Genomic DNA, 15233 nt, shown 5'->3' with positions numbered 1-15233 from the left:
ACAATCTTCAAGACTCATTTCTAGGTACAGGAGATATTCCAAAGCAGTTACATTCCCAGCTCAAACTCACATTCTATTGTAAAATACATTTAAGTTCTGCAGAGTAATTTGACCTTAACATTGCCAAAGCAACAATTAGGATTTCTGAGAATTAAATATGTTTTCTGATTTATGCTTTACCCTAGAAAACCTGATATTAGTCTGACAATTTTAAGCAAGGTGGATCTACAGTCTGTTCCAAAGCCATAAATCCACATTTCTTTAACTCATCCAGACTCTTCTTTGTACAAAATAACATACTTGTGTGAAAAGAAGTCAGGATCTTTTAACAACTGTTCTTGTACCTTCTGGAAGGGTATTAATTTTGCTAACGATTCTTGTTGGATTTCTCCCCTTCTGCACTATAGTTGAAGATTTAAAATAAATTATTTTGAAATTTTATATGTTCTCACAATACCATCTTTGCATAAAATTGGAGTGTATACCATAAACAATTCTTTATTTAAATTGTCTTTATATATAAATTGAATGTTATCAGAAAGGTTTTACAAGAATACCCCTGACACTAATGCAGATTTTAACATATTATAACTGTCACCAGCACGTGTCCCTTAATATACATGGGACACTGGATTAGGGAAGCAGAGCGGTATTTGGCAGGAGAAAGGATTCATATATAATGAACATATAATCCCATAAATGAGTTTACAGACAGACCTCAGAGCCCCACTACTTCACTCTGTTTTGCTTCCTTGGTGTCTGGACAACTTCCTACATTAAGTGGTAGCTAGAAAAAGCTATGAAAATATTTGCTTGATAGCATGCAGCTACCACCTTCTTCACATATTCAGTATTTCTTAGATAAATGTTTATTGCATTTTAAATAGAAAATGAAAAGATGTACCAAGTTTTATCTTTCCAAGAGTATTCTCGAATAGGTGACCTATGTGCTTCCTACTATATTTAACTCATGCATTACAGGATCTTACAAGCATGATGCTAAATGAAAGGCTTTTCTATCTGGCCGATATCTATTTATTTGCACAGCATCCTGTGTCTACAAGGTACCTTGCAACAAGTGAAAAATGCTAAGCAAAGAACATTATTGCTTTCCTGAGGATATTACATATGGAGAATCGCTAAAAGGCAAAAAACAGCTACTTAATAATTCTCTCCAGTAAACAAATGCAGGGGAAGTTCATGATATTGAGCAATATTGTTATCAAGTGCCTGAGACTCAAGCACCTGACTATTCTTTTTGGAAAACAGATAGTTTACACAAAGGAAATACGTATGTCTTCTGGTCTGAAATGAGTTTCAGCAGGCAGGTAGGGAAGGTAGTGTTACAGTTCCATGTGGGCCAGACTTGGGAAGCTTATTCATAACAGAAATGCTTTCTGGATGTTTAGAGTCAATACTATGTGCTTGCTTGCAGTGCATTTTCTTTTCAGAAAGAAGTAAGAATGATAATTTCAGTGTGGGTTACAAGCTGAGTCATACTATAAAGTGTGCACTTTTCATTTTCTTTTTTACTGTACCATACATTAGATACATGCACTTAACAAGTTATCGGTGCATATGGAATCATCATTACATGCTATACAGGCAATGGTCCACAAGTGACCAGAGCTGTCTTTTGTCATAGTGGTAACTCCCACCCTAAATTCCATTTCTTCAATGAAAACCTGCCCAGAGATTCTAAGGCACTTTTTCTGTCAGGTCTTATTCCCCATTAAAATGATAAGCACATACTATAAACTAGGTAATATTTTTAACAGTATTTTCTTCTAGAAGAAAAAGAAAAAAGAGAGAGAGAGAGAGAGAGGCCTCTTTCTGGTCTTATATAAATCCAATGCCAAAAACCAGGTATCTTAACCTGAAAAATTGTTCCACATTGTTCCACAGCCAACACTTCCTTTTTAAAAAGTAGAGAAGTATTATCCTAAATCAAGAATTGAAAGGGTCACGTTATGATCCACATAGGGGACAGTTCCAGTATCATCATATAAGGTACAACATAACTGTGGTGTGTGTGCTACAGGAGCGGTCCTCCTGGATCAAGGACAGTATACATCTAGGGAAAATAAGATTTATTCTCAAAGTATTCTCCAAGAGACATCAATCTAAATGAACGACAAGAAGAGCAGATGAACAAAATAAGGAAGCAAAGGATAACAAGGAAGCTTGAGAAGCAGCACGATAAACTTAGGTCACAGCACACGGCCTGCTTAAGCACCACAAGCTCATCAAGAGCTTAGATGGGCTTTGGTTAAGCAGTACCAAGCTTTATGGCATTACTTTGGCCACTGGAGGGCTCTTATATTTTTCCATGAATACCTTGGTGAAGAATCAATATTGCAAGTGTTCTTGCTAATATCGTTTCCCAAGTTGCTATCATGACCAGCATGCCAGTGCAATTTCACGCAAATCAGATTCAGTTTAGAGTGCTTTTAATTTATTCGCAATTAAAAGGTGAAAAGGTGAGGAGAAAAAAAAAAAAAAAAAAAAAAGCCCTCTCAAGTAGAGGCTATCCATTTCTTCATAAATAGGACACCTTTTCAGAGACTCTCTTTTGTATGCAGTGGTAGGAATGAGATCAGTACAAAACACAAAAGGAATAAGGTATCAGTGCTTGGTATTGTGAGGGCATTACCCAGATTCCCCGTCAAGTTTCAGTCCTGTACAAGCAATAATAACCATTACTGGGCTTTTTGGTTTTCAGTCACTGCTGTGACTCTCAATACAATGAATACAACAGAAAACATTTCAAAATTGCTCATAAAAATCTTTTATTTTTCCACCTTTGAAGAAGTGTTGGGAGAGTTTCTGACAAAAGAAGGAAGTAATTTCAGTGAAAGGGATAATGAGAAGTATGTTGAAAGAGAAAGAGTATAGAGGGCAGGAAATGCAACAATAAAGTTCAATTAAATTATAGAACAAACTCCAGCAGTGAAGTATATGCTGATTTTTTTTTCTTAACCTAAGAACAGACAGGAAAAGATCTATGTAGGCTATTGAAGATAAAAATATAACCATTGGATAATATATTGATCTTTGCCTCAAAAGCTGATGTTCTACTGAATACCTCCCATTCTTTTCAACAATTCCCTTCTGTAGCATTGCTGAGGAAACCAGAAGAAGTGCAATACATGGAGGATCTAAAGTAGCATCCCTCAGTCAGTGATGCTGCTCATTTCATGTTGTGGAGACTGATGCCACAAGGAATGAGGTGGTACCCTTGTGAGTGACACATGACACTGTGATCAGACCCTTCTGACATCAGAAGCCACTTCAAGCCATGTACCACGTTAGCAGCCAGTGATCTCATTCTGACGTTCCCTTTAGTTCTTTGAGATCTAAGGGAGAGTGGGGAGAAAGGAGTTAAAAATATCAAGATAACTGAAAGAAATCACTGTTTGTTTTAGTTGTTTTCTACTTTAGAAATGCAAGTATACATTAAAAAACTCAAAGTTTTGGAAAATACACTTAAGATCACTACAACACCTACCAGAAATGTTCCCAATGTTTTGTCTTTGCAGGAGTCCTTCTTAAATCCTAGGACCAACCTTCACGTTGCCATAATTGTGACAACAGGATTTTGCCCTTAATTCTCTCATAGTGTGCTAGCTGGGAGGCAGGCTGGCGCTGTGGATCCCTGTGACACCCATGAGGTTTCACATACTTCCAGCTTTTCAGTAGGTGCTGCCCATGTGGCATGAAAGGTTACTTTAGCTACTTGAAATCCTGTTAGGACAGAAGGACTTGTGTCAGCCGGGATAACACCAATGCATAAATTAGCTGCAAACAACCACGCAGCAACAGAACAACAAAAGCCTATAGGATGCGCTCTATGTTGTGAATTTGCCACACACACACAAAATACCACAACAACAATGTTAGTGCTCTGACCCAGCACTCCTGAGACAGGGAGACCTCTTAGCATTGTGTAGAAGAGAACAGGTACAAGTCACACTTGATGCCCAGAATTAGGAGTCACAAAGCAAACAGTAACTTCTGCCAGCTGTGCCTACCCACCCCAGGCAGATACAGTGAGATATCTGCATTGCTAGCTGCCTGGCAATAGCTCAAAGCTCCAAAAGACAGGTCACTTGAGCTGCAGTTTGGTTTTGAAACTGACTTAAGACTATGCTTTTCTCATATATTGACCTTCATCTTTAAAACAATATACATGCTAAGACCAACAGTTATATGTGGAGAGGAAAATCCAAACTGACTTTAAGGTTAGTGCCTGGGCTTACTTCGTTTTCTTGGTTAAGCCAAAATTTCTATCCTCTTCATTTCCACAGCAGCTAAGAAACCTCTACTTTTAAGTGCCAGCACTTAATATATGGAACTGGTCACCCAAAAAAAATATTAATATTGTAATTGAGCTGATCTGAGTGCAAAAGCCTATACTTACAATGCACTTGGCAAAGAAAATAAGTGTTTTGTAGGATTAGTGATTAATTCATAAGCATTATATATGAGTCACTGTCACTATTTCCACTTGTGCAACCAAAGCAAGTCCACTGACACAGATTACCATACCAGGGTTGGAAAGGTAAATCAGTGGTTAAAGGGTATTCAATATGGAGAATTAATCCTTTTACACGCCTAGCTTTAAAAACATAAACCTGTTTTCATTGCTTTTCCTTAGAGCAGAAGCATAAAATAAACAAAAACCTATAGAATGACCTTTAGAAGTATATTAAATGCATATATTGCTTGCAAATACTTGAAATGTGGTATATTGTCTTGCAGAGTTTTGATATGGGAAAATATCTTTATATGTATACAATACAGGTACAGATATACATCTTTCCAATAATACCTTGGCAGAGAATTCTATTTTAAAGTTAAAAAGCACTAATAGTGAAAATAGCTTCTATTTTTAATTTTCAAATTATAAAGTTGGCTTAGGTAAGTATTTTCTCCTTAAAAGGGAATAATGCATAATGACAGAATGATAGGAGCATAACAAATTATAAAGGACATAAAAATAATTAACCTGTAGAAATTAAAACACTCAGTACTTCAGCATCTAAAATCCATTAAAAAGTGTTGGGACCACACTATGCAAAAAGCAAAGAAAACAGTCACCAAACTGACAGCACTAATGTTTAATATTCTTAGGCTTTTTTTAAAAAAAGTGTATTTGCTGATATTTGCAATTCTTATAATAAAAACTAATAAAACACATGAATATATGCATTTCTTTTATCTTGTGGTGCCAAGTCTGAATTGTTGATCACATTGACTTCTCTCTGGCCTTCCACCCAACCTGAGAACAAAAACCGGCAGCTATATCATAGCCTTCAGCTGCAGCTGCAAGGTTAAGCAGCACGTCCCACTTGTTTCTTCATTTGAATGAATTAGCTCCTCTTTGAAGGAGCTGCTCTACTAAAGTGTGCAAGAAGTCTGCTTTGTATGAAGATGTTTGGAATCAGACAGCATATCTGCCTGTCTCCTGATGGATACCCCGGTGAAGCCACCGGCACAGCTAGAGCCCTGGAGCACCACGAGGCAGCTGCCTCTTGTAGCCCAGCAGCAACACAGCTGCCTTGGAAGGCACCACACCTTGCTAAGTAGTGCAAGCAAAGCCATAGCATTGCTGGTTCCCAGCAATAACTTGCTTAGTGTCAGTTTTCTTCTCTCTTTTTTAAACCTGATGTGATTTACTACCTTTTCTACAAAGGACTGAACCATACTCTCTTCTACTGAGAAGCCTCAGCAACAAGGCCCAAAAAAATTCAGCTGTCACTGGCTGCTTTAATTCACAACTGAAGTGATTATAGCAAGAGTGCTAGACACTCCCAAACAAAGGCTGAATATTAATAAAAAGGTCTAAACACTATTTTAATAAGAACAGAGGTATCCCAAATTAACAGCCACTCTTGAAAGCTGTGCCTCTGCTTTCCAGAAATGTGTTCGGCTGCTTCACTTCAAGAGAGGGAGCTGAATGCAGCCCTCCAAACAAGAAAAGCTCTTTAGTGACAATAATTGGCATTTTAATCAAGACATGGGCTCTAGGATTCTTGACATTCAAAAGCATTTTTATTTGCTGAAATGGAGAAAAATCCTACCAGAACGTCTACAAAAATACCAGCAGCTTCAGCAGTATCTAGTTCCTCAATGTAATATTATTCCTGTCAAAATTCAGTATTTGGCACCCTGCTCTATTTCCAACATCAATGCATGAAGCAAATGCAAGTGTTGCATTTCAAAAGAAATTAAGGGTTAAAATTGATGTACTTCATTCAGTTCACTTAAATCATTTCTAGTTAACAGGAGCGATGTCATATTGGAAAACAAAGTACCAGAATCACACTGAGTAAATGCAGCCCGCCTCTATCTTCCTTAAAGGCCTCTGCAAATATACTCTTCAACTGGCATTTAAAAGGGAAATTGAATTCCTTGTGCACTCGTGTTTTAGGAGGGTATGTTGCTTTGTGTGAGCTAACAGGTACCCAGGGCTGTTCTGATGATGTGATTGGGACTCCATGATAAACTGATTTACTCAATACACTATGAAACCATAGGGCAGCAGAGGGACAGGCACTGAGCTCTGCGCTCTGGGGACAGTGACAGCACCCAAGGGAAACTCACAAAGCTGCATCAGGTGAGTGTCATGATGGGTGCTAGGAAAAAGTTCTTTACTGAGAGGGTGGTCGAGCACTAGAACAGGCCCCAAGGGCAATGGTAACAGCCCCAAACCTGCTGGAATTCAAGAAACATTTGGACAACTCTCTCAGACTTAGAGTCTGATTTGAGGCAGTGCAGTGTAGAGACAGGAGCTGGACTCTATGATCCTTGTGGGTCCCTTCCAACACAGGATATTCTAACATGCCAAACCTGTTAAGTTATAAATAAATGCATCTTCCTTTTTCACGATGGAATTGCCACAATGGTTCTTAAAGTAGATTAGTTATACCAAACATTGTGTGCTGTAGGAGCCTTTTCTGATGGATGTGATAAAGCAGTGTGTGTTCTGACTCTGTGAAAGTGTAAACATGCAAAGCAGCACATTTTCCAGGGTTGCATAAGAATAAATATTATCTCAGAGTTCAAGTACAAATGGTCTTTGATTAAATAAACTGGGTACTTTAATTTTTATGGATCTATAACATTGATATTTAATGTTCTGTTGTTATAAATGATAAATGGAGTTTAAACACGCATAACAATAAGATATTAACAACTATACTGTAACTTTTGTCAGGCAGTAATTTGCATTTAATAATTTCAGTCATTTCATTATTCAGACTTCCTATTTTCCCTTTTGGGCTTTTTGACTCCTCTTTTCCTCTGAGCTTAGGTTACTTTCTCAATGCAGAAAACTATTGGGATATAATGGTTAAATAATGTGAAATTGCACTGATGCCAGTGAAATAAAAGTGAGTTTTACAAAACCAAGTTCCTTCCCTGAACATAATAACAGTAAATTTCTAGTGTCCTGTAGTGCAATATCCATTAGATTTATTATGTTGCAATTCCCAATCCCACTAGTTCTGCCTGAGGGTGAGTATATTACATTTCATCACAGTTTCATTTTCTCCTACAGATGAGAAATGGGAATGCTATTGCAGTTATGTAGCATGCATGTGTTAAATCTGATCTCTAATAAAATCAAACACATCACAACTCACAGCACTTTAGCACAGCGTCGGCAAAATGAAACACCATCTGTCATCATGTAGAGACTGCCTTATTGTAACACAAAATCAAACTGCTCAGTGTGAACATTGTTATTTAATAAATGGGTAAATGGAAACTGATAATTATGAACTTATTTATTTTAAATGACTGGTTAAAGCTACAAAAAATGCATTATAACTTATCAATTAGATATATGGACATTATACTAACACCAAGAGCAAACATCCGTAAGTCAGAATTTTAAATGCATTTAGTGAAAGAGAGATAAATATGTGAAACAGACACTTTCAAAGACCTGTCAAAATGTACGCTAAGGATAGGAACAATGAGGCAAAAAAATCATTGCCTATACTAATGTGACAATTGTAGTTTCTGATATAAAAACAGCTGAAGCCTATGTTGTTAAAGCATAGCAAGCTGTCCAAGCTGATAGCAACTTGTAGCAAGCTGGAAGGTTTAAAGATGAAATTAACATCAAGCTATGGTCTTAATGGGCTCTAATGCTAAAGGTTAGTCATCATTCTAATATTAACTGGATTTCTAGGAGCTTCTAGTTTGGCCTTTTTAATTCATATCAGACTCAAGAACGATGTGACATATTTGCTGTTAGAGAATTAATTACCTTAGAGAAAAAAGCATTTGTCAGCTAAACTGTTCTTTTCAATTGGCAACAACAGATAAAACAAGACTTCGTGTTTATAATTACAAGAATCTGGATTTGACAATTTAAATGCCAGTTTCTAGTAGTCTCGGTTTGTTTTTGCTGTTATAACAAAAACCTGAGTCATTTACCCTCAAAAAGGGACCTTTATACTCAGAATATGAAGGTTTTGAAGAGCTATTACTGTATCTACAAAGATAACGTGTTCTGAGAAAATCTTAATAGTCCCATTGCCCTCATAGCACATCTAAAGGACCCCTGAGCCTGGTACGATGTCACCAGAAGTGTCTAACACAGGAACAGCGAGGTTGCCTGATGTTTCAGGGAACAAATAATGCCAGTCAGATCTCCCAGGTTTAGCAGTGAGAGTTCTCTGTCCTGATGATATTGCATCATGACCTGAGCAACCACTAGCAATTCCAGCAGAAATGTACTCATGGATTTGCATTTAGGAATATTCTGCTGATTGAAGACTCAGGTTATTATAAAAATTTCAATATAAACAATAATTTCATTTTTTTACTTATTCATTTTCGGGTTTTGTTGCTTTAAGGGTTTTGTTTGTTTAAAAACAAACATTTGTAAGTAGTGTTTTACTTAGGAAAAAACCTTGTCCCCTGTTCTGAGCATACCATTTATGGAGCTTTTATGCATAAATGGGTGCAGCCATGAACAGAAATCCATGATTTCTGCAGTAAAAATGAAATCTATATGCGTGGTTACATTTTGTATTCCATTTATTAGACTGCAGATGCATAAAAAATGGACAAATAATTGAATGAGAAAATGCATTTAGCCTTAAATAAAATTCTCAGGATTTAAGACTGTAACAATCCAGACAGTTATTTCTTTGGCTTGCCTTGCTGTTCTTAGGCCTTGAAGCACCTCCATACAGCAATACCTACCAGGCAAGACCCCAATAAAACTTAGGCACCAAGTGGTAAAATAAAAACAGTGAGTGTCCTTTATCCTGCGAATTCTCAAGGCACCGTACGATACAGCCATTTACCTACCACTGAAATGCAGCCACTTGCAGTGAGAAACACAGCAGCTGTTTAACAGCCCACATTAACACTACGCAGCAGTCTAGGACAGGCGGCAAGGAAGAATACCCTATTGAGATGAAAGTGGAAAGAGAAATTACAAAACCTAACTATAATTACCAGGGTTGGATTGAGGCCAGGAAACAGTCACTATAGCATCTTGAATAACCACAATAAGTCTGCAACTTGGTTTTATAGCTCAGCCAGGAGATGGCATCTCAATCAGCACAGAGCTCTCTAAGACCATACTGGGACACTGCTTTTAGTGGAGAGCAAAAGGGAAATTAGGGATGGCGTATCAGCTTTATGCAGAGTTGTCATGGTTCTTGTTGGCTAAAATTAGATCTTGAACATTAATTTAATGTAGAGTTTTTGTGTTGATTATATCAGATTAGGAAATTATACAATCATATATGAGGCTTTTGAGAATAGCAAAATATTCTGCACACAGGGAACACTGATATACTTTCCGTATGTGCTTCATTTATGAAAGCACTTATACAAGGGAGCCCTTAGAGAAGTAACATCTTTCCAGGAAGACTCTGGAGGTTTGGTTGCTAGGAAGTTACATATGCTTGTGTTTTTAATGAGATTTAAAGTATCATGCATTATATATTATTTTCTGCATTTAGGATGTTCATTATTTGGCTTATTTTGTACCTCATTTTGCATTTCTGGCATGTAATCTCTCTGCATACAAAATATCTTTTATAAAGAATTCCCTAAGAAATTTCAGAGATTACATTTCAGATTTTTCCCCCTCAAAAAAAAAAATAAAAATAAAAATAAAAAAATAAAAAAAATAAACACTCATATAGCTTTTTCCTTTATTGACATCTGCTGCAGGCATTCATTCATTGAGAATTTGTTTCTATCAACTTAAAGAATTTATCTTGGCCTGTACGGCAGTAACTATTAATGAAGACATTGTGTGCCTTCTATCCTTTTTTGTGTCATATATCATCAGAATCCTTCCAACTTTGTTTTCAGAAGATATGTTCAATGTCCGTAGGTTTTATTTCCATGAAAATCACAGAAGTAGTGTTTAAAGAGAATTTTTATAAAGATAAAATACTCAGCTTCTCTTACCTTTAAACATTAAATTTTACAATTTACAAGGACAGCAATTGCACAAAAGGAATTTAAGAACTATTTAGTTTTAACTGCCCATCTCAGGAAAGCAAATCATTATGTAAATGCACAGAGCCAGCTTTTTATATGGTCTTTCTTCATTTGCATAATAGAGATGCTAATCAAAGGTCAAAAAATGGCAGCAAACATTTCTGTTGAAAGTAGAGAATGATATGGCAAATAATTATGATGGCAGTTTTGGTCTAAGGAACTGTTTTGATCTGCAAATAGTTTTCAATAATTTTCAAAACTGCATATTTAATATTCATTGGAAATGATAGGCTGGCTTTTCACCAGCTTCCTGTACTGGTATTGAATCGCTACTATGCCTACATTACACGGAGAAAGAAATAGAGCCGTTTCATCATTTTAACTTTAAACACAATTTGAGAGGTATGAATATCATAATCGGTTTGAATATTTGTACAAGTTGTATTACAAGTGCAATAATATGAGATGTTACGATCACTGCATTATGGGCATAACTATTATTCATTGCTGAAATACCTGGGGCTGGCCAGGTGGCTGCAATACCTGTGTGCAGACAAGCAACCATACACCTCCAATGTTGTGCTGGTCCCAAGCACTGCCAGTGACCCTATTTCCTGGCTATGTCCCACTATCTCCAGTTGTCCCCCCACATCCCCCCTACTCATGCTAAACTCACGCTTGTTTTTATTTTTTCCTCCCTCTCCATCACTGCAGCCTGTTCTGACCAACCCAGTCAGCCTGCCATAAGATGACAAGAGTATGCTAACTTATTTTAGGAAGCAAAAAATGTATTCATATTCAGAAAGAAATCTCTTGGGAAGAGAGGAAAAACATAAGAACTGGAAACCTCAGACCATGCCATATTTCCATCTGGTGGATATCTTCTATAACACTGTCCAACAGGACATTTCCCTCTGACCAGTCAGTCTCAGAAATTGCTAAGGAACAGCCCCCTTGGTCCTCCTCTTGGACCTTCTCCCTCTGGTGAAGTACTGGCTGCATTGAACCAAGGTGGGCAATGCTTCCCAAGCCTGCTTAATTGGCATCTCTTACCAGCTCTGCTGCACCTGTCTACTTCCAGTGCCATTAAAAAACCCTTATCTTCTAACAAAATCTATGACCTAGTCAGTGAACGACCCAGCACTGGTATGTTAGGGATTATCACAGTAATGGGTATAAAATCACTCAGAGAAAAGCTTCTGCCACTTCTCTGAATTCCTGCTGATCATCCGTCTCTCAAACACATGTAAAAAAAATATGCAAATCTGAACTTTACAACTCAGTTTATACCTGGCCTGGACTGTATTCAAATGCTAAGCCCTACCTTTCATTTTATAGCAGGTAGGAGGGCACAGATTATAGTAGCTATGTATTACAGTGGTCAAGGTAATAAAATCTCCTGTTGCAAACACCTCACAGGCAATTTGCTATTATAATTGCTTGATACGTGACAGGCAGTCAGTATTTACACTGTTTTATCGTTAGTGATAAAAAATTGAAGGCTTTATACCAGTACCTGCTCCTGCTATGACATTGAAAGAAACTCATATGAGACAAATAAAATATATGAAGTGGCTTTTGATCTTCATATGTGGTTTGTTTTGAGAAACAGAAGCTTAATAAAATTTCATACACGAAGTTGGCATCAGGTTTACTTAGTCTCAGATAGAGTCATACTGGGCATTTGCGAAAGAAAATTTAAGTCCTTGATGAGAGAAGTTGATAGCTGTTTCTCTAGAGAGACTGTCATGAATTAAGCTCAGTTTCCATGAGCAATCCCTGAACACATATTGGTAGATGTGGGAACTTTTGCCTGGTTCCCAGAGTTCAACACATTTCATGGCAATGAAATTAACAGGTATAACTTGAAAGGAATGAAATGTTATATCTGGTTATTTCTTTTGAAGTTTCAAAAAAATGACTTTTTCCACACTGTAATAAAGCATAATTTTATTCCTTGTATGGAATAAATAGAAAAGCGGTCAGTGCGGAGCACAAGTGGAAGGAGCAACCCAACAGTAAGAACCGTGACTGCATAAGCACAGCCATGCCAATGGTACTCAGCATCTTACTTGAGGCTTCCCTTCCCATTATGATTGCTTTTGCCAGAATACTTGTGCACTTACTGCACTTCAAACACATTGCATAATACCCTAATTTTAAGTCTAGGACTATCTACAGAGTTCTCCTCTTTATTTCTAAAGACTCCCTTAAAATGTTTGATCTGCTACAAATGTTTGAAGAGTTTGGTGCTCAGTTGAATCAAAATGATTCCTGTGTTGGTTTGCTTCAGATGAAGGAAATAACTTTTTATTTACAAAAACACAACTCTTAATCACATGCTTTTAAAGGGTAAACTGTAGGCAATGGCTCTATGGGTTTGAGAGTGCAAAATCACTGAAACACAAAACTGTAACCCTACATTTAAAAAATTATTTGCAAGTTTGTATTCAGAACTTCCCAATGCATGAGACAACTCAAAGGCTATAAGCATTCATAAACATCAACCAACCACCATACGATGTATAAAAATTATGCCTTTTCTTTGTCTATTCAAAATTTGTTGTCAAAATAAAATTAAATGGCAAGATTAATCCTGTTAGTGTTTCCAAAGTGTGCTTTCGGTAACATGGGCATATGCTCTGTCACTTATTTCTCCTGTCTCCTACAACACTGATGGACACAGCTGTGTGCTCCCGACACCCTCTAGCATATGGAAGTGTTCCCTAAATTCAAAAACTGGGAAACCGAAGCAGAAAGTTTTTAAGAGTCACCCTGAATATATACAGAAATTAAACCCACTGCTCATGGTTATGGGGATCATACTGGAACACGGATAAGCAAACAGATAATGCCTTAAACACAAAACTCTTCTAGCTGCAGTCGAATATTTACTGTCTGACCTGCAGCTCCCACACTCCACTGTCGTATATAAATCACATTTCTGCGATACAGGGAGATTTCACTTGCAATTGCAGCAAAACCTCATTAAAATGAACTGGCAGACAGAATATTTCTACCTTACAGAAAATTGGTGAAAAGACAAGAAAATATTCCTCGCCTGCACTTGATATTCAAACATTTTCAACCACTCTAGTTGCAATATTTATGTTGTACATACAGAAAGATGGATATATCCAAGCTGTAGAACACAAAGTCAATATCTTTCCCACGTACAACAAAATAAGCCATGTCTTCTGTTGCCTGCATGCACTTCTGCACACTGATTTACAGTTAAACTGCCACCACAGAAAACTGAAATAACTCCTCAAGCACAGCTCACGTTTTTCCAACCAGTTTTTTGAAAGGTGGCTATTAATTCACTCTGAATATTTGACAGAAAGCAAACAGGTTATTTTTATGAGTTGATAAACTCATGACTTTAAACTATCTTTCCTCAATTATCAGTAATGTGTACTGTACACTTCATTTGGTTCTTTCTTTGGAACTGAGTTAAAGAATAGTAACCACATATATGTGTGATATATAACCACAGCTACCTTCTCACAGGAGTTCATTACTCAGCAAAACTATTCATTTAATTGTACATAAGAAAAAGTGTTGATTATTCCCACAGGGAATGCCTTTTTAGCTTAAGTGCTAAGCTTCAGTCCATCCCTGGCAGAAATAATCCTTTTTGCAGGAAAAAAAAAAAAAAAAAAGGCTTTGGGGGATTAAATGACAAATTCTGAACTGAGAAGCTGATACTGGTACTCTGTTCCCATTATGACTGCAAGCAGGGTACTGTTTGGGGACCAGAAGTAGGAGGGAAATGGTGATGGCAGGATACTGTGAGAAGACTGCCAGCCTGGAAATTTCCTCACTCTGCGAAGCAGTAACTTTTCCATCTCTGAATGTCCCCATTGGAGAAGATCAACATCCGAAAAACCACAACCCACACGCTTGCATTTTAAGAATGCATCTTAAAACAACTACTGAGTCCTCCTGCTGGCTTGCTGTCAGAGCAGCGTGTGCAGCCTGCAGCAGGGGCAGCATTCAGCTCCCCAGCCCTCAGATATCGGTACCCTACAGCGACTCATGGGATTTTGGCGATTTGATCAAAGGTTTTCTCCTTAGTGGAGAATCACAGAATCACAGAATTTTCTAGGTTGGAAGAGACCTCAAGGTCATCGAGTCCAACCTCCAACCTAACGCTAACAGCCCTCCACTAAACCATATCCCTAAGCTCTACATCTAAACGTCTTTTGAAGACTTCCAGGGATGGTGACTCCACCACTTCCCTGGGCAGCCTGTTCCAATGCCTCACAACCCTTTCTGTAAAGAAGTTCTTCCTAACATCTAACCTAAAACTCCCCTGGCTTAACTTAAGCCCATTCCCCCTCGTCCTGTCACCAGGCACGTGGGAGAACAGGCCAACCCCCACCTCTCTACAGCCTCCTTTAAGATATCTGTAAAGAGCAATAAGGTCACCCCTGAGCCTCCTCTTCTCCAGGCTGAACAAGCCCAGCTCCCTCAGCCGCTCCTCGTAGGACTTGTTCTCCAGGCCCCTCACCAGCTTCGTCGCCCTTCTCTGCACCCGCTCAAGCACCTCGATGTCCTTCTTGTAGCGAGGGGCCCAAAACTGAACACAGTACTCGAGGTGCGGCCTCACCAGAGCTGAGTACAGGGGGACGATCACCTCCCTAGCCCTGCTGGTCACGCTGTTCCTAATACAAGCCAGGATGCCGTTGGCCTTCTTGGCCACCTGAGCACACTGCTGGCTCATATTCAGCCGACTGTCCACCATCACT

General features: G+C 38.1%; 2 long non-coding RNA genes across 4 annotated transcripts in view; one reads left to right on the top strand and one right to left on the bottom strand.

The window, feature by feature from the left end:
• LOC311443326 overlaps positions 1-15233 on the top strand; it is a 28878-nt gene that overhangs the window by 2052 nt on the left and 11593 nt on the right. The window lies entirely within an intron of this gene.
• Positions 2773-15233, bottom strand: part of LOC311443324 — an 83285-nt gene continuing 70824 nt past the window's right edge. For all 3 annotated transcript variants that reach the window (XR_014697218.1, XR_014697219.1, XR_014697220.1), the window contains 2 exons: positions 3509-3744; positions 2773-3356 (listed from right to left, as the gene is read on the bottom strand). This is a non-coding gene — a long non-coding RNA (uncharacterized lncRNA). The remainder of the gene's footprint in view (positions 3357-3508; positions 3745-15233) is intronic.

This window comes from Aythya ferina, assembly GCF_964211825.1.
Source record: "Aythya ferina genome assembly, chromosome: 12".
NCBI classification, from domain to species: domain Eukaryota; kingdom Metazoa; phylum Chordata; class Aves; order Anseriformes; family Anatidae; genus Aythya; species Aythya ferina.
The sequence above is the reverse complement of the archived record's forward strand: the minus strand, read 5'-3'. Positions and strand labels throughout refer to the sequence as shown.